The sequence below is a fragment of the Gracilinanus agilis genome, chromosome 4 (assembly GCF_016433145.1).
Source record: "Gracilinanus agilis isolate LMUSP501 chromosome 4, AgileGrace, whole genome shotgun sequence".
Taxonomy (NCBI): Eukaryota; Metazoa; Chordata; class Mammalia; order Didelphimorphia; family Didelphidae; genus Gracilinanus; species Gracilinanus agilis.
The window spans coordinates 62922775-62948530 of record NC_058133.1 but is presented as its reverse complement, the minus strand read 5'-3'; the positions used below and the strand labels follow the sequence as shown (position 1 = coordinate 62948530).

The 25756-nt window shown below is 38.8% G+C and overlaps 1 protein-coding gene across 1 annotated transcript in view; it reads left to right on the top strand.

Moving 5' to 3' along the window:
* NME7 (NME/NM23 family member 7) overlaps positions 1-25756 on the top strand; it is a 133927-nt gene that overhangs the window by 106010 nt on the left and 2161 nt on the right. The window lies entirely within an intron of this gene.

Below are 25756 nucleotides of genomic sequence, written 5' to 3'. Positions count from 1 at the left end.
TTTCCATTTAGCCCCGGTCGTTTCTGTGCAAATACCTGGAATTCTTCAATTTTGTTGAATGCCCATACTTTCCCTTGGAAATATATAGTCAATTTTGATGGGTAGTTGATCCGTGGTTGCAGGCCCAGCTCTCTTGCCTTTCTGAATATTGTATTCCACGCCTTGCAGTCTTTTAGTGTTGAGGCTGCCAGATCCTGTGTGATCCTGATTGTTGCTCCTTGATATTTGAATTGTTTCTTTCTGGCTTCTTGTAAGATTTTTTCTTTTGCTTGGAAACTCTTGAATTTTGCAATGATGTTTCTTGGTGTTTTCCTTTCTTGATCGAATGCCGCAGGTGTTCTATGAATCCTTTCAATGTCTATGTTGCCCTCTTGTTGTAGGACTTCAGGGCAATTTTGCTGAATTATTTCTGTTAGTATAGAGTCCAGGTTTTTATTAATTTCTGGTTTTTCTGGAAGACCAATTATTCTCAAATTGTCTCTTCTAGACCGGTTTTCTTGGTCTGTCACTCTCTCATTGAGATATTTCATGTTTCCTTCTATTTTTTCAGTCTTTTGGCTTTGTTTTATTTGTTCTTGTTGTCTTGAGAGATCATTAGTTTCTACTTGCTCAATTCTAGCCTTTAGGGATTGATTTTCGGCCATAATCTTCTGGTAATCGGCCATAATCTTTTGGTTTTCGGCCATAATCTTCTTGTTTTCGGCCATAATCTTCTGGTATTCCTTTTCAATCTGGTCATTTCTTGTGTTCAATTTGCTTATCAGTTCATTTGGTTTCTGAGCCTCGCTTTCCAGTTGCAAGATTCTACCTTTTAAGCTGTTATTTTCTTGCCAGATCTCTTCCATTTTCCTCAGAATCTCAGATTTGAACTCTTCCATAGCTTGTGAGGAGTTTTCCTTATTTGGGGAGGGTCTGGATGGTTGTTTGTTCTCCTCCTCTGTTTGCTCGGTTGTCTGGATTTTCTCTGTGTAGAAGCTGTCGAGTGTTAAAGACTTCTTTTTTTTGTTATTATTCTTTCTCTTCTGAATTTCCTGTAACTGATTAGCCATCATTAGCCCAGCAGCTTCTCAGGTTTATCCTCGCTCTCTGTGTCTGTCTGAGATCTATTGACTCCTGAGGTCTGAGTTCTAGTTTTTTCCAAGGTCAAGCCCTCTGGTGGGCCCTCTTGCTTGATCCTCTGCTGGAGGTTTCTTTACAAGTCTCAGGGCGCTGCTTCCACAGTCGTATACCCGTCTGCACTGGTTCCCCACTTAGGCTTTAGTTCCTGGCTGTGTTTGCCTCCACCCACGCCTCTGCTCAGCCGGCACCCACGCCTCTGCTCAGCGGGCGCGCGCCCAGCGTCCACTCTCTGCTCCCGCGCGCTCAGATTTCGCGTGCGTTCTTGACTTAATGGGGTCCTAAGTCTTGCTGCTCTCAGGAGCAGGTCCCGGAGCTGCCGATGACTCGATGGGTGCCCCAAACTTGCTCTATTTCTTTTTAGCTGGGTTCGGAGCTATAGGTGAGTGTGGAGGGGGTGGGGGTGGGGCGGTTGCTCAGCTCGCGATTGAGTGAGTGAGAGCCCTTTTTAGCCTGGAGATGTCTCAATTCCACGTACCTTCCACGCTGTGCCCTGTTGTGGGGTTCCTCCGTTCGTCTGGACTTGTTTTTATGTCCCCTTGAGGAGTTTTGTGTGTTTCGGTCAGGAGAGGTTAAGAGCTGCTTCTTACTCTGCCGCCATCTTAACCCGGAAGTCCTCTGATCATTATTTTCTGAAAGCTGCTGAGGTCACCAAAAAAAATAATATAGAGGGTGAGGAATGCCACAGACAAAACTTTGGAGTATACCCACAATCAGCAGGCCTAATTTGGGTAGGATCAGCAAAAGACATTGAAAAGAATTATCAAAGGCAGCAAAAAGGTCAAGGATAAGAATTTAGAAAAATCCATTACACTGGACAATTATGAGAGCATTGGTATTTTTGGAGAGAACAGTTTTGATTGAATGATGAGGGCAGAAACCTGACTGCAGAGACTTTAAGAAGAGAGTAAGAAAAAAGGAAGTTTAGGTACAGATCATAAATTGTCTTCGCAAGGAGGTCAACCAAAAAAAAAGGGGGGTGGGTGGGAATGAGATAAAGGTTGAGACCTTGGCAGGAAGGGATGAATCAAGAAAAGGTTTTTTGGAGAATGTGGGAGACATAGGTGTGTTTGAAGGCAGTAGGGAAAACAAATAGATAGGGAGAAATAGAAGAGTAGTGAGAGAATCTGCTAGCAAAGATGAAATGGGATCATTTGTACATGTACAGAGAGCACTTGTGTCCTTAAGATCTCAAGCACTCTACATCATAATGCAAGACATGAGACTTTTCTTCTGTACACTGAGGTAGCTAGACTCCCCAGAGAATGTGTCACTGCTATTAATAAGTACAGGGTCTTTTCTGGCTCTCTTATTCCTCTTCTTGTCAACCCACATATATCTTTAAAATAACTCACCAGATCTCAGTTGGTAGAAAACTTAGAAAATAGCTCAGGGGGCATCCAGTAAGGAGGTATAAATTAACTTCTTAGGTACCCCATTTTATTTCAGAAAGTATTTCCTTTAATGACAAATGTTGGAGGGAATGTGGCAAAATTGGGACACTAATGCATTGCTGGTAGAATTGTGGACAGATCCAAACATTCTGGAGGGTGATTTGGAAATTGGAAGCCCAAAGAGCTATAAGCAGTGCATACCCTTTGATCCAGTAATACTACTACTGGGTCTGTATCTCAAAGAGAGAAAAAAAATTTGGAAAGGAGCTACTTGGACATAAATACTTATGACTCCTCTTTTTGTGGTGATAAAGAATTGGAAATTGAGGGGATGTCCATTCATTGGAGAATGGCTGAACAAATTGTGGTATGTGATGGTGATGGAATCACTGTTGTGTTGTAAGGCATGATGAACTGGAGGATTTCTATAAGAAATGAAAAGAGCATTTCCTTACTTTAAACCTAAAATTACCTCTCTGTCATCTCTACTAATTGCCTGTACTTCTGTCTTCTGGAACTAAACAGATCCAAAATAACTCCCTTTCCCTATTGCCACACGTCGCTTGAAGATGGCTGCTGTGTCACAGAAAAGCACATAATTTCACTGCAGAAGCCATTGAATCCAAATTAAATTCCCAGGTCTGGATCCCAGAGAAATTTTTTGAAAAGATCCTCCATTTACAAAAATATTTATAACAACTCTTTTTGTGATGGGGGAAAACCCACCAACTAAGGGAGTGCCCTCAGTCGGGCTTAGTCAGCAGGTTGTGCTCTGTAGAGGAGGACCAGAATGCTGGTTCGGTGTACCCTGTGTCACCTGGGGCTGCTCGGAGCAGTACAAGCTCAGGCCAGGCAAGAAGAATCCACAGGCCCGTCTGGGTCCGATATGTCCAGATGCGCCTATCCCTCGGCTCCTGGGACCTCCTGCCACTCGCCACTACGCTTCCCCCTAAAGCACATCCCTGTCTTTGGCGCAGGCACACCAGTGTGCACCCGCTTCTCCTGGGGCTCCCCATGGACACCAGAGTCCTCCAGAAAGGCCTGGACAGGGTCCAGGTGCCGCAGCTTCTGGCCTCTGGGGCAGAGGTGTGTGTGTGTGGGGGGGGAGCCCTGTGGGAGTTCTCTGGGATGCAGCCTTTGGAGCAGATGCCAGGCCGAGGGAGCGGCGCTCTCTGCCACAGAGGCTGAATGGCTGGCGCTAGTGTGCCATCCCCGGCGGCCCAGACCTTCCATTTGGTGGGCAGCCTAACACCCAACTGATGCAGCGCTGGCAACAAGATCTCCACCTTAGGCCTTGTGTCCTTCCAGATCTGTATTCAAATCATGGGCTCCTTCCCACTCGGTCTTTGGATTTCCTCCAAGATCCCATTTTCCTTCTATTTGGGGAATCTCTAGTAGGAGCTAGCTAGAGGGTGCCATAGTACAGAGAGCACTGGGCTTGGAGTCAGGAAGACCCAAGTTCAAATCTGGCCTTAGTTACTTATTCACTAAGTGACCCTGGGCAAGTCATTTAACCTCTCTCTGTGAGTTTCCTCTTCTGTAAAGTGATGATAACAATATCTACCTCCCAGTGTTGTTGTTCATCAGTCAGTCAGTAAATAAGTATTTTCTAAGTGCCTAATCTTCTCTAGGCACCTAGTGACTATGTGACCCTGGGCAAGTCACTTAACTCTGTTTGCCTCAGTTTCCTTATCTATAAAATGAACTGGAAAAGGAAATGGCAGACCACTCCATTGTTTTTTTCGAGAAAACCCCCAGTGGGGCAACTGAAATAACTGAACAAAACAAAGTGAACTGGAAAAGCCTCATTGCACTCTGGTCCCTCTTCTCTGTAAATAACTAAAATTAAACTTATCATTTGGGTTGACATAGAGCAAAGTCTTTGTGTATCTACCAAAATTTTTTCAATAATTTAACACTTACTGGATAATTTAGTAAACTTCTTTCCACCAAATATGGGATTTAATGCTGGGACATTTTCAGTTCCACTGCCTATGAATGCAAATCAAGTCTAAATATTCCTAGTTAATTTGTATGAGGATGTAGATTATCCAAACACTTGGTGAACTAAAAGATTTAATTTTGTTAAGTTTCAAGAAACACATTTTCTGAGCCTACTGCATGATTCAGTGTGAGGAATACAGAGTATAGATGAGCTCTGTTTTCTGCTCTGGGAGTTTTGAAGTCTGATGTGCAGCTTCCCCTGGAATTCACAAACTGGCTGCTGTTCCCTCTCTTCCACTCTACTCTCAGTTTTCATCCTGATGCAAATCCTTTTGAGAAGGGATTTCATCTGGACACAACAGTCATTTAGCACCAGTGAGCCTAATTTTTAGAGCTCCTGAGGCCCATAAAGTTTATTGGTGGCTGTTCAAAATATAAATGTTCTTTGTGAGTGTATGAGTTAAAGCATACAGGCAGAATTCTATCCAGATACAACAGTCATTTAGCACCATTCAGAACCTTTAGAAAAATAAATTAGTAAAAAATATTAGTAAATCACAACTTAATTCAACAGAATAATGGTCTCCAAATATTTTTAAGCCCATAAATCCTCCCAAAATGTATATTTACTCATTTATACATTGATGTGTTATAGCATATTATATGTTCTACCATAAATTACAAATTAAATATTTAAATTATGTGGATTACATATAGTTAATTTATACTCAATAATTTGTTATAAATTACATGCACATATTAATGTTATTAATTATGAATAATATAGAACTTAAATACATAGAGAAAATTTAAAAGGATGAAATAATAATTGATCCTCTAACTCATTGAGAATCTTTGGTATATACTGAGTAGGCATACCTTAATCCTGCAGAAAAATCACTTTAGCCACTAAATAGATGATGAATTAGGGAGAGGAGAGACTTGAGGCAGAGGCTCATCTATTCCTAGGAAGTTCTCAGTAATCCAGGAGAAAGAGGATGAAGGCCTGAACTCTTTGAAGATCCAATAGCTCTTTTTAAAAAATTTATATATATATTTTATTTGCCCAATTGCACATAACAATTTTCAATATACATTTTCTGTAATTATAAGATCCTAGTTGTCTCACTCTCTTCCTTTCTTCCTCCTCAGAAATGGAAAGCAATTTAATCTGGGTTATACACATATTATCATGTCAAACATACTTCTATGTTAGACATTGTTGCAAGAGAATATTCACATAAAACCCAAACTCCAAAATAAAAACATAAACTAATATGAAAAACAGTATGCTTTGATTTGCATTCTGGCTCCAACAGTTCTTTCTCTGAAGGTGGATAGCATTATTTAAGTCCTTCAGAATTTTCCTGGATCATCATATTGCTGAGAGTGGCTAAGTCATTCATATTAAATCATCATACAATATATATATGTATGTATGTATATTTTAAAACATCACCTTCCATCTTGGAATCAATACTGTGTATTAGCTCCAAGGCAGAAGAGTGGTAAGGGTAGGCAATGGGGGTCAAGTGACTTGCCCAGGGTCACACAGCTGGGAAGTGTCTGAGGTCAGATTTGAACCTAGGACCTCCCGTCTCTAGGCCTGACTCTCAATCCACTGAGCTACTCAGCTGCCCCCTCTCTCATCATACAATATCGTTGTTATTGTGTACACTGTTGTGGTTCTACTTATTTTGCTTTGCATCAGTTCATTTAGGTCAGTGATTCCCAAAGTGGGTGCCACTGCCCCCTGGTAGGTGCTGCAGCAATCCAGGGGGGCGGTGATGGCCACAGGTATGTACATTTGGGGGCGTTGAATAACTATAAGGGGGCGGTGATAGTATGTGACAGGGGGAGCTAAGTAATATGTTTTCTGGGGATAAGTTTGTGAACCACTGATGTAGGTCTTTCCATCTTTTTCTAAAGTCATCCTGCTCATCAATTCTTATAACTCAGTAGTATTTCATCACCAACATTTACCACAATTTGTACATCCATTCCCTAATTGATGGACATCCCCTGAATTTCCAATTCTTTGCCATCTCAAAAAATGCTGCTATAAATATTTTTGTACAAGTAGATCCTTTCCCATTTTTTTCATGATCTCTTTGGGATACAGACACAATAGTGGAATTACAGGATTAAAGGGAATGCACAGTTTCATAGCCCTTTGGGCATAGTTCCAAGCTGCCTTCCAGAATGGTTGAATCAGTTCATAACTCCAGCAATATATTATTGTCCAAATTTTGCCACATTCCTTCTAGCATTTATCACTTTCTTTTAGTGTCATCTTTCTTTTACTGTCATATTACTGTCATATTGGTCTGATAGGCATGAGGTGGTTACCTCAGAGTTGTTTTTATTTGCATTTCTCTAATCAAGTGATTTAGAATATTCTTTCAGATGATTAATGATAGCTTTGATTGCTTCATCTGAAAATTGTTTGTTCATATCCTTTGGACAATTGGAGAGTGACTTGTATTCTTATATATTTGATTTCATTCTCTATACATTTGAAAAATTAGGTCTTTATCAAAGAAATTTGTTTTAGATTTTCCCCCAGTTTGTTGTTTCCTTTCTAATATTGTTTACAATGGTTTTGTTTGTACAAAAGCTTTTAAATTTAGTAGTATCACAATTACTCATTTTGCATCTTGTAATGTCTATTTCTTGTTTGGTCACAAATTCTTCATTTTTTCCCTAATTTATTTATGGTATCGCCCTTTTTGTCTAAACCATATACTCATTTTTAACTCATCTTTGTATAGGGTGTGAGAGATTGGTCTATACCTAGTTTTCACCATACTGTTTTACAGTTTTACCAGACATTTTTATCTAATAGTGAGTTCTTGTCCCAAAAGCTGGGGTTTTGGGGTTTATCAAACATTAGATTGATAAGGTTATTTTAGCCCTATATATTGTGTATCTAATCTATTCCATTGATCCACCATTCTATTTCCTAGCCGGTACCAAACTGTTTAGATGATTATTTTTCTATAGTACAGTTTGGGATCTGGTACTTCTAGACACCACTTTCCTTCATGCTTTTTTAAAATTAATTCTATTATATTATAATAATTAAAATTGTTTGCCAAATGTAATAGTTAAAAATTTGGTTTGACAAAAATAATAATGGTTAAAAAAAAGAGAGAGTTGCTGTGGTTGCCATTTTTAAAAGTTAAAATTAAAACTATGAGTCAGTAGACTGTTAGTAGCTTTATTTACAGCAAGGTAGAAATATTAAAGTGGAAAAATAGGAAGGAGGTAGAAAATATCACCTAGCTAAAAATACCCTAAGCCCTAATCCTAGTGCCTCCAAACCTCGAAAGCAAATCCAAAGGTGAATCTCACCAGAATCCGAAGTCTGGATCAGGAAGCCAAAATACAAAGAGCCAAAGATGTTGAAAAAACTGCCAAGAACCTTCAGCTCACATGAAGCAAAGACTACCAAGAATCCACCAGAGCTCACCCTCCCTAGGCTAAAGGCCGCCAAGAAGAGAGGAGCCAAGAATCCAAGAAATATTCTAAGAATGAAGAGAGTGAATCTCTCTCAGGTTCTCCCTTATATACAGTTTTCTCCACCCATCAGCTCTCCTCATCACATCTCAGGAATCAATCACAACCTTTCAATTTGCCTGGCACTGGGTGGGTGGGTGGATGGGGCAGTGCAGGGCTTGTGGCTTGTTAGGGCAGGCACTTTCTTTGTTAGTGACTTACTAAGTGTTAAGAAGGGGTATTTTAAGTTCTTCATAGATTAACTTAAAATAGACAAAGGGAATAAAAATTCCCTTTCACAATATTCTTGACATGTGGTTCTTCCAGATAAATTTTATTATTTTTCTATAACTATAAATGCATCATAAATTAATATTATATTAATTAAAATAAAATTTCTTTAAAATAATTTTTTGGCAATTATGATCGGGATGGCACTGAATAAGTAAATAAATTTAAGTGGAATTGTCATTTTTATTATATTAGCTCAGCTTACCCATGAGCAATTAATATTTTTTCCAGTTGTTTAGATCTAACTTTATTTGCACAAAAAGTGTTTTGTGGTTGTGTGTTCATATAATTCCTGTGTTTGTCTTGACAAGTAGATTCTCAGGTGTTTTATGTGTCTATGTCTAGAGTTATTTTAAATGGAATTTCTCTAGCTCTTGCTGCTGGACTTGGTGGGTAGCAGAGAAATGCTAATGACTCATGTGGTTTTGTTTTGTGTTCCGCAAATTTGCTAAAGTTACTATTTCAGTTAGTTTTTTGGAGGATTCTCTAAGATTCTCTGAATATATCATAATATCATCTGCAAAGAGTGATAGTATAGTTTTCTCATTGCCTACTTTAATTCTTTCAATTTCTTTCTCTTCTCTTATTGCTAAAGCTAGCATTTCTACTGCAAGATTAAATCATAGTGGTGATAATGGGTATTCTTGCTTCACACCTGATCTCATTGGGAAGGTTTCTATTTTATCCCCATTGCAGATTCTTACTGATGGTTATAGATAGAAACTATTTTTCATTTTAAGGAATGGCCCATTCATTCCTATGTTTTTGATGGGAATGAGTATTGTATTTTGTTAAATGATTTTTCTGCATCTATTAAGATAATCATGTGATTTCTGTTAATTTGATTATTGATATGGCCAATTATGCTGATAGTTTTCCTAATATTAAACCAGCCCTGCATTCACTCTGTTCCACTCAAGGTGTAAAAGATGTTAGGTTCTTATCGTCAAATTTGTCCACCTTCCAAGGGTCTGACAACTACTGTAGCCAGGAGTGATCAGCAGAGCAGCATGTTAGCACGCTGGGTCAGGGAGAGGAAATTTTTTTCAATGCCTCTTGTTGCAGTTAGGTTGTAACTACCCAGATGGTTCAAAATTTCTCAGTAGCCAAGGATACTGGGAGCTTGCAGAACAAAGAGAACAAAATGGAGGAGTGTTGGCCAAGACAAATTTCAAGATGATTGACACAGGAAGAGTGGGATACAACCCATTATTTACATACTGCTGGGATCATGCCATGGCCCACACTTCGGAGCCAGACATCCCATTTCTCTTTCTATATTTACTTTTCAAAATCTGAATGGCTCAAAACTTATATTGTAATGGATTTACCTTTTCATTTATTATAGTCAAAATAGATGAGAAGTGATTGAACATTACTTTTTCTTACAATGTGTTTTTTTTTTTAGTTGGTTTTAAATAGTTCAAGAACGGTTCTCTCAACTGAATAGATCTCATGATACCCATCCACAACTAGATTTGGCTTTTCTGTAAATGATCAAATTTCCACAAGCAGACAGTAATATATTTACCTCTCTGTCCCCCAATTCATATTTTTGCTTCATAAATAACAGGCTATAGAAAGAGGAATCAAGCTTTCCCTATGACACAAGCTGGCTATATGACTATAGAAATGTCTGTTAAACTCTCAGGAATAAGACTATAAATTGCAGTTGAGCTGGTAGTTTATATTACTAGAAAGAGTTTCCCAATCCTAATGAAATCATAGAATCATGAAATCACAAGACCCCTCCCAAATCCCTCACTGCCCCCATAAAACTCTCAATAAACATTAATGCTGACCTTTAAAATTGTCTACCACTGCTTATTCCTAGCATCTGAAGAGTATGGAAAAGTGAGGGGGATTTTATGTTTAAAATTTCCTCACCCCATAGCAGAGTAATTTAAGTTTTGATTTTCACATTCAAGATTTAAGTTTCAGATGAAATCATCAACTATGGGCTTTTTACCTTCAACATAATTGCTAGAATGGAAAGTATTCCTGGAAGGGCAACCAGGTAGCACAGTGACAGAACCTGCTAAGCCTGGTGTGGGAGGGCCTGGTTTCAAATTTGGCTTCAGATACTTCCTAGCTGTGTAACCCTGGGCAAGTCACTTTACTTCAATTTCCTAGTGCTTTTCTGTCTTGGAATTGGTACTTCTTATTGATTCCAAGGCAGAAAGTAAGGGTTTAAAAAAAAAAAAAAGTATTGTTGGAGTCCTTGGACTGCCCAAGACCACAGTTTATTGATTGAACTGAAAGTATGAGATAAGAATTTACTGAATGTGTGATGAACATTTCTATTTTCTGAGACTCCTTGATGAATGGTTCCTATTTACTCCTTGTCCATTAGAAAGGAAGGTCATTTTGGTTGCTATTAAGTGAAACTTTAGTCCCATGAGGGACGGCAAGGTGACTAGATGAAAGAAAACACCATGGTAGTTGGCAATAATTGGTTCCCTTGATAATTATCTCAGCCGAAAAGGGCAGGATTGATTGAACTGGATGATGAAAACAGGACTTTTCCCTAACTCCTAAGTGTGAGCTTGAGACTGGGCTGAAATGGTTGTCACATCTTTTCCTTCTCCTTAATCCAGGAGAAGCACCTGGTAGCAAATAGCACCGAGTCTGAAAGGCCTTTCATCTACCTTTAATGAAGATTTTCGCTCTGAAGCTCTTTGTCTTGACAACATTTTCTTTTGTAATGTTATCTGGACAGCATCTTAAATACCACAGAACACACTGAGGTGCTGATTGATTTGGATATTGTCTAGTGACCCCAGAACACAGCTGGTGTGCTTACTGAGTGTGTTTTACTAAAAAAAGCTGAGAAAGGCACATCTGTGATTGGGACATTAGGATCATTTACATTCACCTCTTGACTATGGTGGTCCTGGTTAGACCACAGCTGGAGTGTTGTGCTTAGGTCTGAGAGCCACCTTTTAGGAAGAGCATAAGTATACTGTAATGAGTCCAATGGATGGTCATCAGGATGGTGAGAGAATTACATTGCATTTCTTAATAGCTCTTAGGGGCAGCCAATGGCTACAACATTGACCCTGGAGACAGGAAGACTCAGATACTTACTCGGACCCTGGTGAAGTCACTAAACCCTGTTTGCCTTAATTTCCTCATCTATATAATGAGCTGGAGAAGGAAATGACACACAATTTGGTATCTATGCCAAGAAAATCCTAAAAGGGGTCACAAAGAGTAGGACACAACTTAAAAAAAAAACCCAACTAAACAATAGCTCATTTCTATGAAGACTAGTTGAAGGATATAGGCATATTAACTAAAGCTTTCTAAAGAACTTTACAAAGATTATTTCTTCTAATCTCTACAGTAATCCTGTGAGATAGGTGCCATGATTGTTCCCCTTTTACAAATGAGGAAACTGAGGTTGAGGGAGATGTGTTCTGTGGTATTTAAGATGCTGTCCAGATAGCATTACAAAACAAAATATTGTCAAGACAAAGAGCTTCAGAGAGAAAATCTTCATTAAAGGTAGATGCAATAATTCAGGACAATTCTGAGAGACTTATGAGAAAGAACGCTATCTGCATTCAGAGAAAGAACTATGGGAGTAGAAATCACAAAAAAAGAAAAAGAAGAAGAAAAGTACTATTAAAATCTCTAGTCTCATGTTTTCAGCTGCCTATTGAACTTTTTGAACTGGATTTTTTTTTAATTTGAAAAATTTTATTTAATTTAGAATATTTTTCCATGGTTATATGAGTCGTGTTCTTTTCCTCTCCTCCTCCCATTACCAACAAGCAATTCCACTTGGAATTGGAATGGGAAGAAATAGAAGTTGCTTAGGCTTCCCATAAGAAAAGCCTTCCTAACAATTAAAAGCTGTACAAAAGGGAAATGACCCACTTCAGTCAGTGGTGGGTTGAACTACTCGAGATGTCTTTAAGTACAGACCTGAGGACCGTGGGGCTCCGTAACAGTGTAGAAGAGAGTGAGCTCTGTATCTTCTGGTTCTGAGATTTTCTCACTCAAACTCTGCATTGTCCCCTCTTCTTTCCTCCTCCCTCCCTCCCCCCCCCCATCATAAAGTACTCCCAAATGGAGTCTGGAAAAGGAAGCTTTCTGGCCTTATTAAGTAGTGTGTGATTGAGCAACAGTCTACCTTCAAAATTGTACTTAGAAGCAATATTGTGTTAGCATTGGCTTTTAGATACAGTCGTTACTCTGATGTGCACCTCTAAGTGTTGATTTTAAGTGAGTTAATGTGCAAAGTACCTTTTAAAATAATTAAAATGAATGATCCTAATTCTACACTGGACTAATCAGATTTTTAGTGTCTTAGATGAAACTACAAAGATGGAATCAATATGTCTTCCTTGACCTAAAGATTTAACCTGATAAAACTTTAAGTGGGTAATTTTTTAGGTCATTCCAGAAATCCACCATGGAGTTATTTATAAACCATGTGGACATGGTTGGGAATTAAATTAAGTTGAAGCTGAGTTTTAGAAGAGAGCTGGTTAGATGATATTGTATCTATCTATCTATCTATCTATCTTTCTATCTATCTATCTTTTTTTAAAAAAGCCTTTTTTTTTTTTTTTGGTCATACTTGCCTAGTATTAGGAGTCCTACCTGTCTGCTTCCCACTAATGGGAATATCACCCTCCACTTTGTCTGTTAGAGATTCCTGCCCAGTTCTACACCATCAAACTGGCATTAGCTCCTGCCTTGCCTTGCCTTGCCTTACCTGGCCCTGGTAGAGCTGTTCTACTATAGTTTGAAAATGCTTACCAGATTCTTCTTAGTATTAGAGCACAGTCATTAACAGAAAGCAGAAGCCAGGACCTTTGGAGGAGTATTCTTTTAGTCACTGGTTAAAATAGGAAAGGTGGTGGTAATGAGAAATATGAAAAAAAGAAGGAAAACAGCGAACATATGGCTAACACTTTTATTAATGAATTTATTAACTTTTTATCTCTGTCTGTCTACATATGTTGGTCTGTCTGTCTCGCTCTTAGCACAGTGCCTGTTAACTTAGTGCTTAATAAATACTTTATCTATCTATCTGTGTCTGTCTATCTTTGTCTGTCTGATCATCTATCTATCAATTGATCTATCTGTGTATCTGAGTAGGAAGGGAAAATGGTAGTAATGAGTAATATAAAAAAAGGGTAAGATAGAGGGAACACATGAAGATTAAGTCAGTCAATAAACATTTATTAGGTTCCTACTAGTTGCATTTAATATATTTACTACATTCTTGTTACCTACCTAACCTAGACATCTATCTACCTATCTTTCTGTCTGTCTATCCATTTCTCTCTTCTGATTAAAAAACCCTTAAAGATTAAAGAGGGACTCAATATGCCTCCTTATGCTCCTTTTCTTAATCTATTAACAAATTTGGATCTTTTTCATCAATACATTTTTGGCTTATATTTTTGTTTTACTATCTATTCTTTTTTTTAAACCCCTTACCTTCCATCTTGGAATCAATACTGTGTATTGGTTCCAAGGCAGAAGAGTGGTAAGGGCTAGGCAATGGGGGTTAAGTGACTTACCAGGGTCACACAGCTAGGAAGTGTCTGAGGCCAGATTTGAACCTAAGACCTCACTTCTAAGCCTGGCTCTCAATCCACTGAGCTACCCAGCTGCCCCCTACTACCTATTCTTGAAAAAGAATTTACAGTAGCCTAAAGGTTGTTCTCTCTGCTGTCTCTTCCCACTCTAGTCCATCCTCTTCTCAAGCTTCTGAAGTAATCTCCCTTAAAGCTCAGATGTGATCATTAAACTCCAGTGGCTCCCTAGAACCCCCAGGATCAAATAGAAAATCTTATGGTGTTCAGAACCTTTCTTAACCTGCTCCCCATCTCTTACCTTTTCAGTTGTTTTACACCTTCTCTCCCTTCCTCCCTCCACATATATACATACTCTGTGATCCAGTGAAACCAGTCCTTGAACAAGACCCTCCATCTCCTTATCTTGGCTCTTTTTACTAGCTGTGCCCCATGCCTTGAATTTCTGTCCTCTTGCTTCCATGGCTTCCTTCAAATGCCAGCAAAATGCTCACTTTCTATAAGAAACCTTATTGATCCCAGTCAACACTAATACCTCCCCTCAGATCTCCAATTTAACTTGTTTGTATGTCATTTTCCCATTAGAATATGAGCTCCTGGATTTCAGGGATTTTTTCTTTCTTTGAATCTCTAGCATTTGGCATAGTGCTTGGTATACAGTAGATGCTAAATAAGTGTTTGTTGTCTTGCTGAAGAACTTTTTGTTTGTTCTGATATTTGCTTATTATGACTTTATATATGTCTCTTTATACATAGTCCCAGTTATAGAATTTGATGAATAAATCCACATTTACCTTGTCTATCTTGTTCCTCTTGCCCATGTAAGTTTTCCTACCTCATTGGACTGGTGAGACCCTCCTGTTTAGTCTCTCTTCAAATGGAAGTTAGTTCACCTTTTAGAAAGTTTTAGTTCCCCTGCGTTCTCTGGATTTTTTATAAAACTAATATAGGAACAAAAATTGAATATCCCATGATTTTTCAAGATAAGGAGGAGGTAATAATACTTTTGGTTAGTTCTCTAGCATTTATGTAGCACTGTAACAATTACAAAGTGATGTACATATGTTAAATTTAATCCTAACAAAACCTTTGAGAAATAGGTGCTTTTATCATTACCATTTTACAAATGCAGACACTGAGTCTGAGAAAAGTTAAGTTATTTTCCCAAGTTTACACAACTAGTAAGTATCTAAGTCAGGCCTTAAACTAAGGTCTTCCTGTTTCCAATTTTAACACTTGTATCCTCTGTTCCACCTAGCTTGGCCTTGTGATGTTCCTTTTTAACTCACTTTGTTCTTGTCTTCAGGGAATATTCATAAAGCTCCAGGATGCCTTGACTATATCACTACTGTTATAGCAGAGTTCATCATTTTATAAATCTGGTTTAAGTTTTGGGGGGAGCTCATGAAGCTCATGATACCCATATTTCAATATGGGCTTATTCCTACTTTTCCCCCCAGGCATATTCCTCAGTGATATTCCATTTTACCAATTCACTTTATATTTCATTTCCTGGAAGCAATGAATATAATCTGTAAATTTGGAGATTTCATTGTGTATTTTTTCTTCTTGGTATTTATTGTAATATCCATAAAGTGTTAACATTACTTCATTGGACATCTAGAAAAGTATCACCCCTACACTTTGTATCCTATCTTTTAAGTGGGTATTTTTAGTTACTGAAAGAAAATAAAAAAAGATTTCTGAATCTAGAACCCTTTCTTCTCTGTCAGTCACATGTCATATTGTCACTGAGGTTCTCCATAGTCAAAACAAGCCAATTTTTTGAGTTAGAACTGCCTCTGACCAAATGAAATTCCTTCTATTGAATGGTAAGTGGAACCAAAGCTATTAATCATTTGGTGTAGAATTCACATAGGGCTTTTCTGGCCTTTCTTTAAACTTCATTTATTTGCTTATTTGTTTGTTTGTTGGCTTTTCTGGCCTTTCTTTAAACTTTATTTATTTACTTATTCATTTGTTTGTTTGTTTATTTAAAATTAAAAGCCCTCTTGGAGTCAATACTATGTATTGGCTCTAAGGCAGAAGAGTGATAAGGGCTAGGCAATGGGGGGTTAAGTGACTTTCCCAGGGTCACACAGCTGGGAAGTGTTTGAGGCCAGATATTTGAACCTAGGCCTCCTGTCTCTTAGACCTCTCCCCTAACTCAGCGGTGGGTTTGAGCCCTGTTAATTACCCTCAGTCTGGTATAGCCATCTGTGAAAAGGAGAGCCAATGGGGCCCAGTGGCTTTGGGAAAAGCAGGTCTGGTGCCTGCTCTAGCAAGTGCCTGGCTGAGGAAGGTGAGTAGGAAGATGGGTTTGGGGCCAAAGTACAAACCAGAAGCCATCCCAGAAGGTTCCTGCAGTTATCAAAAGCCTCCCCTCAACACATTCAGTTCATTAAAAGAAACAGGAGGAGTAATAGATGCCATGGTACTTCCTTCCTGTTGGCCAGAAGATTGTAACCTGGATTTCTATTGACCAAAGGAAATTCCTGGACTATGACCACCTGTGCCTGGCTGTGCAGTATTCTAGAGCGAATAAAGCAGGACTCAAACATGGGGGAGCAGCTTCTTCAGCTTTAGTTAGCTCCTAGAAAAAGGCCCAGTCATCAGGAAGGGAGCCACTGGCTCAAAGAGGGAAGGGACTTTTCTAAGAAAAAACTCCTTTAGAAAGAATCAAAGTACAGAGACTTGCTTTTAGGATTCAGTGCTAAGGCAATAATAAATTTCAGTGGCTCCTCTTACCCCTAGCACCCAGCATAAACTCCCCAGTTGGATAATTAATACTTTTCACAAATAGATCCCGATTTACCTTCCAGCCCACCTTATGTAACACTTGCATGGACTTTCCAGTTCAGGCTGTCCCCATGACTTTGCAGTGGCTGGAATGTGCTCCTGCCTCCACTCTGCCTCTTGGAATCTCTGGTTTCCTTCAAGAGTCAGCTCACGAGTGCTGCCTTCTGTATGAAGCCTGTCCTGGTGCTAGTTCATTCCAAGCCCCTCAGGAGCATCATATGTTGAATATATACACATATACATACTAGGATATAAACTCCTTGAGGACAGGGACCATCTCCCTTTTATCTATATCCCCAGAAACTAGGGTCTTTAGTTTCTTCTGGCTTGATGCTCTTAGGAAAATGTTAATAATCAAGAGTCCCTGAAGGACCTTGTTATTTGTAGGGAATTTCTTCTTCATTTCAACCTTGTGTAGAATTTCTTCCAGTAGCGAGTTTGTTTCCTTGTTTATGCCTTATTAGATATTGATGATTGGGGTAGTGTTGAACAAAGTAATTTTTATAGTTTCATCTCTTAAGGAAACTTAGTACAAGCATGGGGGATGCCCTGTTGGAAGAGGTTTTAAGGCTATCTTTTTTACCATCTGATCAATAGTAGAAAGGGATTTGCAAAGAAATCTTCCTACTCCTTTCTTATATTTTCAACAAAGATATTTATAACTGTCATTCTCAAAGAGATTTTATGGGATGAGGAAAAGGCATATTTATTAATATGACTGCCTTTTTTTGAAAAAGAAATAATTCTGAATATAACTTTTTTGCAATAATTTTATATCTTCCATTTTAGATATCATGAGAAATTATCCTTCAGATTTTTCAAAATTGTGTTTTGTCTAGCATGGATTTTATCGGTGTTGTTGGTTTCTTTCTTTCCTGAATTTGTCTTCTTAGCTGTCATTTCCATTTCCTCCCATGGGGTAATAAGGTGTTAGAGTCCAAATGTAGTAGTTCTTTTGGTGATTATGAAAATAGATCAATTACTTTAGGAATCCTAAAAAGTGGGGGCAGCTGGGTAGCTCAATGTAGTGAGAGCCAGGCCTAGAGATGGGAGGTCCTGGGTTCAAATCTGGCCTCAGACACTTCCCAACTGTGTGGCCCTGAGCAAGTCACTTGACCCCCATTGCCTAGCCCTTACCACTCTTCTGCCTTGGAACCAATACACAGTATTGATTCCAAAATGGGAGGTAAGGTTTGAAAAAAAAAAAAGAAAGAAAGAAATCCTGAAAAGTGTGATAACTTTTTTGTCAGTTTTTTTTCTTTATTCAAGTTCCATTAAAAATGTTATAGGGATGGTTTCTCTTAAATCTCCCACTCAACTTTCCATAGACTTACTTATCTTTTCATTACTTTTTGCCATTTTATTTGAGACAGTGCCATTTGTAATGTTCCGCAATCACCTTGTGTGATCTTTAGCAAACAAATTTGTACTCTAATTTCATCTTACCCTTTGGCTATCCTGTCTTTCTGCTTGACAAAATAATCAAATTTGTTGCTGGATAAGGCAGTTTCTAGGTTCTTTGGGCCTCCTCATTTTGTTAACCACTTTACATTGATTAATTTTCTATGTGAAATGGTAACAATTAGAGCTAATGAGCTTCATACATTTTCCATTTTTGGTGCCAATCACTTGTTTGTCAAATTTGAGTGGTCATTAATTGCATGTAGTCTAGATCTTTATCCATTCTTACTCATTTGTTGATTTTTTTTTGTTGTTCTAATGTAATTTGAGTCTGCAAATAGCTGATTTAGAAATTATTTCCACATCTGTCACTGATTGTTTCTGTCTGCTTAGATATCATCAGTTTAAGGGTTTTTTCAGGTTTGGGGGGTATTTGCCATGTCTAGTGCCTTCTGCTTTCTTTCTAGAAGCAGTCATCAGGCTTAAGATTTATAAGTAGTCTATGAGACTTGGACTGCTTTTATTTCTTAATCCTGAACTCTTTTCCCAATGCACTTTTCTCTACCTCCCTCATATCCACCTTTGCATTGAAGTCGCCAGGTATCAAGATATACATTGACTTGGTTTAGAGTATCTTGCTAAATTATTCTTGGATTTCTTTTCTTCCTTATTATCTCCAACAAATATGTTGGTATAGAGACTGGATTGTAGGTTTGTAAGTGTGGAATATGCCCCAATTATATGAAACTCCTTTGCCACTATGGGACTGCCTGGAATTTAGATTCTTCTGGATTTGGAGGAAGTTTTTCCAATCTCTAGGGAACCCTACTTGTTGTAATAACCACCACTACAGACACTTTTTTTCCTTCCTCTGTTTCCCATGCACTTCTCCTTTGCTCCTTCCTCTAGGCTCATGTGTTAGAAATGGAAAGAGATTAATCAAGTGACTTGGTCATACCACATCCTGGGGCCTCTCGACCATTTTCTTCCAAACTCTGTTCACGGCTTTGCCTACTCTGGTGGTGCTTCCTATTGAAAGGAGTCTAGCTCCTCTCGGGGTTAGTCTGCCAGTTTCAGTCAGGGTCAATTCCATTCTCCTCATCATAACCTGCAGAAGACCTCTACTCTTTTCTCTTTTATTCCCCTGCTTGTTTTGTTTTCTAGGGGGCAGCCTATATGTGTGGCTCTACTAGACAACAAAAAAGTTAAAATGTAAAATGTTCAAAAACTCTGCTGATTACCAGTCTTCAAATTCCACTGTTGGCCCTTCTCAAAGTATGCTGCTAAGGATTGGGTTCCATTTAGAATTATGCCTTTGTATCCAGGAAGCAAAGGCTTAAAAGGTTGTTTTGCCTTTTGGGGCAAAAAGAAGGGTTTGATTAAATGGACCCCTTTGCAAAGTTTATATTTTTTAGATAAAGTTTGAATTACTTTTTTAAATGTTAAGTTTGGCTTCTTTGGCTTGATGGTGATTAAATATAGTAATTAGACATTCAGTAAATATTTCCTTGTAAGTAAAATATATGCTATATGCTGCATAGTTTTGGACACAGTCTGAACAACAGAATTTGTCTACTAGCTGAAGATCTGCCTGATTCTCTACAGATCACTTCATCACCATTTGATAATCATCACCACAGGGTGACAAAGCTCCATGTTGTGACAAGCTTGAAGCAATGTAACAGAGTTCTTTCTTAGTTCACCTCCATGTTTATTGAGCCCTACTAAATGTGTAAGGAATTTAAATAAAGTTTTGACTAAAATATGTGAGAATTCTAAAATAATATGGAAGTCTCTGATTTAAAATATTATAACTCAAGTCAAAATGACTTTTAATAGCTATTATTTACTAAAGGGTGGAAAGAGTGAAAGTAGAGAAATGCAAAAAGAGCATAGAGAAGATGTCTACCCTATCACACAAAATATTGCTTCAGTGCTCGGCTCAGCCCGACAGGGCTTGTTAACCCTCAATCCAAGGTCCCGGAGTTCCACTCACACGACCTCCTCCAAGAAGGGAAAGACCTCTCCGAAACTAATCTCTCTCCAGACACTAGGAAAGGAAGACCAGCTACTCACTCACCCAAGAGGCAGTCCAAGTCGCAAGTTACCTCCAAGGGGCAGGTCACAAGTCAAAAACGACTACTGAAGACAACGACAACTATCTCCAGAAGACTGCTTGCAGAAGACTTTCCAACCAAAGGAGTTCGGGGCTTTAATAGTCCTTTCCTATCCCTTCCCCTCTTCACAGGGGTCAATCACAGCTTCCAAATTGTGTAGCACTGCCCAGAGGGGAAGTGTCTGTGGGATCCACTTCTCACCCTCTGAAGGTGTCATCTCTTATTATAGGCTTCTGAAGGTATCAACTTTTATCATAGGTTTCACAAGTCTCTGACTGAGTTATCACCTATTTTAGCAAATGACTTGTGAACACTTTTTAATAATTCCAAGATTCCACATGGGCATGTTGGAGATACTCCAAGAGCAGGAATGTCCTGAGCACAGGCACAAAGATGGGAAAATGGAGGGTGGATTTTTAGACCATTAGGTGCTACCTTACTCATAGATGTGAAGAAAGCTATAGTCATGGAGTCATATTATTAGCATCATTATAGTAGTATTTGCAATAATAGAAACAGAAACAATAGGTAGTAGTAGGAGGAGGAAGAAGAGTGGTAGTGGTGGTAGTAGTAGTAGTATTGAAGTGATATTGAGGCATGTGGATAGCACAATAGAGAGTACTAGGCCTGAGGTCTAGAAAACTGAGGTCTGATCTTGCTTCATATACTTCCTAGTTGTGTGACCCTATACATGTCATTTATCCTCTTTTTACCTTACTTTCCTCCTCTCTCTCTGTCTCTCTGTCTCTGTCTCTCTGTCTCTCTGTCTCTCTGTCTCTCTCTCTCTGTCTCTCTCTCTCTCTCTCTCTCTCTCTCTCTCTATATATATATATATATATATATTTTTTACATTTTTAAACCCTTAACTTCTGTGTTTTGGCTCCTAGGTAGAAGAGTGGTAAGGGTAGGCAATGGAGGTCAAGTGACTTGCCCAGGGTCACACAGCTGGGAAGTATCTGAGGCCGAATTTGAACCCAGGACCTCCTATCTCTAGGCCTGACACTCAATCCACTGAGCTACCCAGCTGCCCCTTCTTCATCTCTAAAATGAGGATGATACTAATAGTACCAGAGTTATGAGTATTAAACACTATTTTAATATTTAGCACAGTCCCCTAGCAATATTAAATGCTTATAAATGTTTATTTCTGGTGGTGGCAGCAGCAGCGTCATTGTCATTGTCTTGGTCATCGTGATGGTGATTGTGGAAGGCCTTGAATGTTCTTGAAAATGGGCTTTTTCTGAGATGCTTGTGATTCAGCCATGGCTGAATTAAAGAGCTACACTTTCTAGAAAATCAAATAAGTCTTTCAAGAAAGAGCATTTTTCACAGTTTGGATCCTGGTGAACAAGAGATAGCATCTTTCTGAATGCTGCTAGCTTACTCTTGGAAAGGTTTATATTATAAATAGAGATGTATGTGTGTGTGTGTGTGTGTGTGTGTGTGTGTGTGTGTGTGTGTGTGTGTGCATGTGCGCGCGCACTAGTCACCCTGAAACAAAGATCAGTTTACTCACTTGATTAAAACCTTTCTTGAGTGCTTCTTGGATGATTTCCCTTTATAGTCACAAAGCATTCATTTCTGGATTTTCAAGGTAATCACACGGTTCCGCTTCACAGGATAAATATACATAGAGTCCAAAATTTTCGTAATCTTTTAAGAATCCTGGAGCATGAGATATCATTTGGGCTTCAGTAGATGAAAGCCTAGCTATCAAAATCTTTCAATCACTGATAATACCTTTAATTAGGGAGTTGGGGCAGTTCCCTACAGTTTGAACAAACAAAGCATTCTATTGTTTTGAAATAGCTAGGGCTCAAATTAGGTTTTACTCAAACAGGTACAGAACAAAAACCTGTGGCTTTCTGGTCCTCCTGCTCCTTATATATGTATATACTTCCTTACTAAGAACCCACTGTTCCAACAGACTTTGGAGTCCGTTTCTATACATTAACCCTTGAAATGATCTATAATTTCTTCCTAGGTCACTGCCTTCATTGAAGCAGACTGCGTCTTATCCTTGACTTCTTATCCTATGTGGCTTTTGTCCTTTTTTCATGAAGCTCCCTATTGATTTATACGTTGCCACATGCTCACATGTACCATGCCATTTTCTACTGTCCTCTTGGTGATGTTCATTTTTAATTATTTAAAGGCTTTTGTATTTCATGTTTTGCTACCCTTCAAAGACACTAATAGGATGTTGGTATCAAAAAAGATGAGGCTTTGCTTTCATAAGAATCTTGGGATCAGTAAAGGAGCTCTGTAATTTCCTGAAGGCAATCCAACCATCTTTCCTCCTTTTGTTTAGCTCTGGGTTCAGCTCATCAATCTGTACTGTCCATCCCATATACATACACTGAGCACTACTGGTTATTCATCCAAATGAATGTTGGACATCTAAGTGTGATAAGCTCACTCTAAATCAGAGTCCATGTCCCTCCCCCACACTCTCCATGTAGGATAAGCTAGTTCTTTCCCTAAAAGGCAAGTAAGCTATCATTAAGATTTGATTGATTGACCCAGGAGTTTAAAGCCTAAGCCATTGATGCAGCTTCCTAGTAGACTTTGGCCATGTGGATATGGCTTTCTTATTGCATAATGGCATCAAAAAGACCATCCCTGTAATATGGGGGGCTTTCGGCCATAGAAGATGTCCCAGAGCCACATGAATCATTACACTCGCCCTGATAATAAAACACGTTTCTATATAAAGCAAGGGATACAACATCTAACTCAGTGATTCCCAAAGTGGGCGCCACCGCCCCCTGGTGGGTGCTGCAGCAATCCAGGGGATTGGTGATGGCCACAGGTGCATTTATCTTTCCTATCAATTGCTATTAAAATTTAAAAAAATTAATTTCCAGGGGGCTAAGTAATATTTTTTTCTGGAAAGGAGGCAGTAGACCAAAAAAGTCTGGGAACCATTGAACTGAACTAAATGCCACATTATCCTTGTTGAATATCATTTCTCTTTTATGTCTTCAGTAAACCCTCCTTTCCTTAACTTTTGAATGAACTATGTCTCATTTCATTCCAACTCTGAACCTAGAGGAACAGAGGATTGGCCCGAGGAAGACTCATTCATTATACTTGGGCAATAGAATTCTGGTCTGGCCAAAGTCCTTTGATCAGTGACCTGTCTCAGGAAGTTCTCCAGCGCTCAGCACCTTAACATAGTCAATACAATGTCACTGGCAAACAGGACATTCTGGAGGACCTCATCATGCACAGGGCATCCATCTTCAATTTGGATCCTGTGCTGGATCTCCTCCATCACAAAGATGAATGTGTTCATCCAAGAGACATATCCTTGTTTTATACCTCATCTGCTATTTAGGAGCAGAAGGCCATTGGACTGGGTTATTTCTAAATAGCCCATTTCAATCTTGAATAAATAACATACATATATAAATATACAAGCACATACGTGTGCGTACACACACACAATCCACATTATACCAAACTTCCTTTAGAGCTGAGCCGCCAGGGTGCCTGCTCCTATGAAAAACCTTCACTGATCTCTCCAGATATCGATATTCTTTCCTTCTCAAATGACCTTATGTTCCCTTTTCTGTATCCATACAAAGATGCAATCTTCTTAAAGGCAGATGCTTTCATTTTTGGCTATCAAACACCTATTAGGTGCTTGAAATAGTCATCAAACTGAATTTAATTTCTGTCCTAGAATCAGTTTAAAGCTATGGTTTCTCCAATAGCACAGAATTTAAAAAAAAAACTGGAAACAAACTTTTAAAATAGCAATTTAACTATCTATAAACCTAACTACAAAATTATAGACACATGTACATACATGTGAACATGTGCACTCCATCTGGGCTATTTTCCTAAACTTCTACTTTTACTTGAAGGTTAGATCCCAAGGGACAATTATTCTCAGGTTTGAGGGGTAACCTTGTGGGTGTATACATCTAACAATGTAGCTCCTGACCCCTCCTCCCCCACTGGTGTGCTTCCCATTAACCGTTGGACAATGGACTTTGCATTTATCAAAGGCATTTATTTAGTAAGATGATATAGCAGGAAAAGTTGGTATAAATATTCCTCTCAGAACCCTTTTCTTTCCCACAAATTCACATGGGTTCATAGAAAGAGTCGGCTCAAATACACAAGACAGAAGGGGTAATTTGCCACTCCTGATTCTGGAAGTTATTTCTCCCTTTGTAGAACTCTTAGGAAGCTCCTGTGGCTGCAGCTCCATGCTGTGTACGCCACTCATCTGGGCTATATAAATATGTTCCTTCTTAGACTCCATCTCTGACACTTCTCTGTGGGAAGAGATCATCCTCCCAGAAGCTGCCTTCTTCCTGGGCTGACTGTCCTTTTGCATCTGTGGCTCTCTTCAGAGTGCCTCTGCACTCCCAGTTTAAGCTGTTGTTTCCTTCCAGGCCAGTATCCCCTGCGACATGGTCAGTGGGGGGAAGAGAGAAGAGATAAAATCCTTTCCCTACCCAAATGGGATTCCATCAAAAGTCCATTATTTTTCCCCACCTTCTGGCTCTAATTACAGAATGCTTGAAATCCCTCCAGCTATTGAAAGCCCTCAGAGACACTCTGAGCTCACCTATACAGCCACTCACACAGTTCCCCTTTGCAATCATTCAAAAAGTTTCACACGTCATAAAAGGGTTACATTAAAATCTAATCATGTGGGGCTGTCTACTTTACAGTTTGTAATTATATTCAGTGATATCTTCTATGATTACATGGTGAAACTCCCTTCCTTACCCACTGACATGTGGACACATATTCCTCCATACTTAAAATACAAAAAACCATATATATATATATATATACACATAATGTATGCATATGTATATATGTGTACATATAAGTATATATGTATGTGTGTGCATGTCACACATATCTCTATAGCTATATGGGAATATGGGGTGAGGGAATGATTTTTGAATATGTTGTAAAATAATTATTTTTTCATCAGAAATAGCTTCTATACCAATATTTACATATATAATTAGTACCATTTACATACCAACTGCTCATTTAATAAATGTTCTTTTTTCTAATGGCTCTTGGAATATTTCAGATTTCTATTTGCCCCAACCATGTAGAGCTCAATTCTGCTGTTATTTTCTAGATAATTTCTTCATTCTCTGTAGCTGAACAAGGTAAAGATACACATAGATTTCCTGATGACCCGTCTTCCAGGAGGAAGCTTCTCTTAAGTTTATCAAAGTTAGTTCCCAGGTAACAACCACATAGCCTTTCACTAGCCCAATACTAAAAGTTTGTCTAGCTGACTAAAGCTCTGCTAGACCTTGCATTCTTGTGGCAGAAACTCTCTAAACTTAGGGTCACCTCCATGCCATAATGAGACATCAGAGTGGGGTTTGGGGAGACATTTCTTCAGCATAGGTTACCATCTCCACCAATGTAGGTCTCAACATATCTGTGGCAGTAGATGGGTTTAAGGGAGTTGTAGAGAAGAAGGAGTCTCCCCAACATTATAAAACTGATGGCAGAGGCTAGATTTAAGTCCCAAGATGCTATCCATCTACTTCAACACACCATCTCTCATTTTCCTCTCTGTCTAAATCTCATTTTTATTGTTCTGATTCACTGCACATTGGGCTTCATTCAGTCAGGAAATTTTATAGTC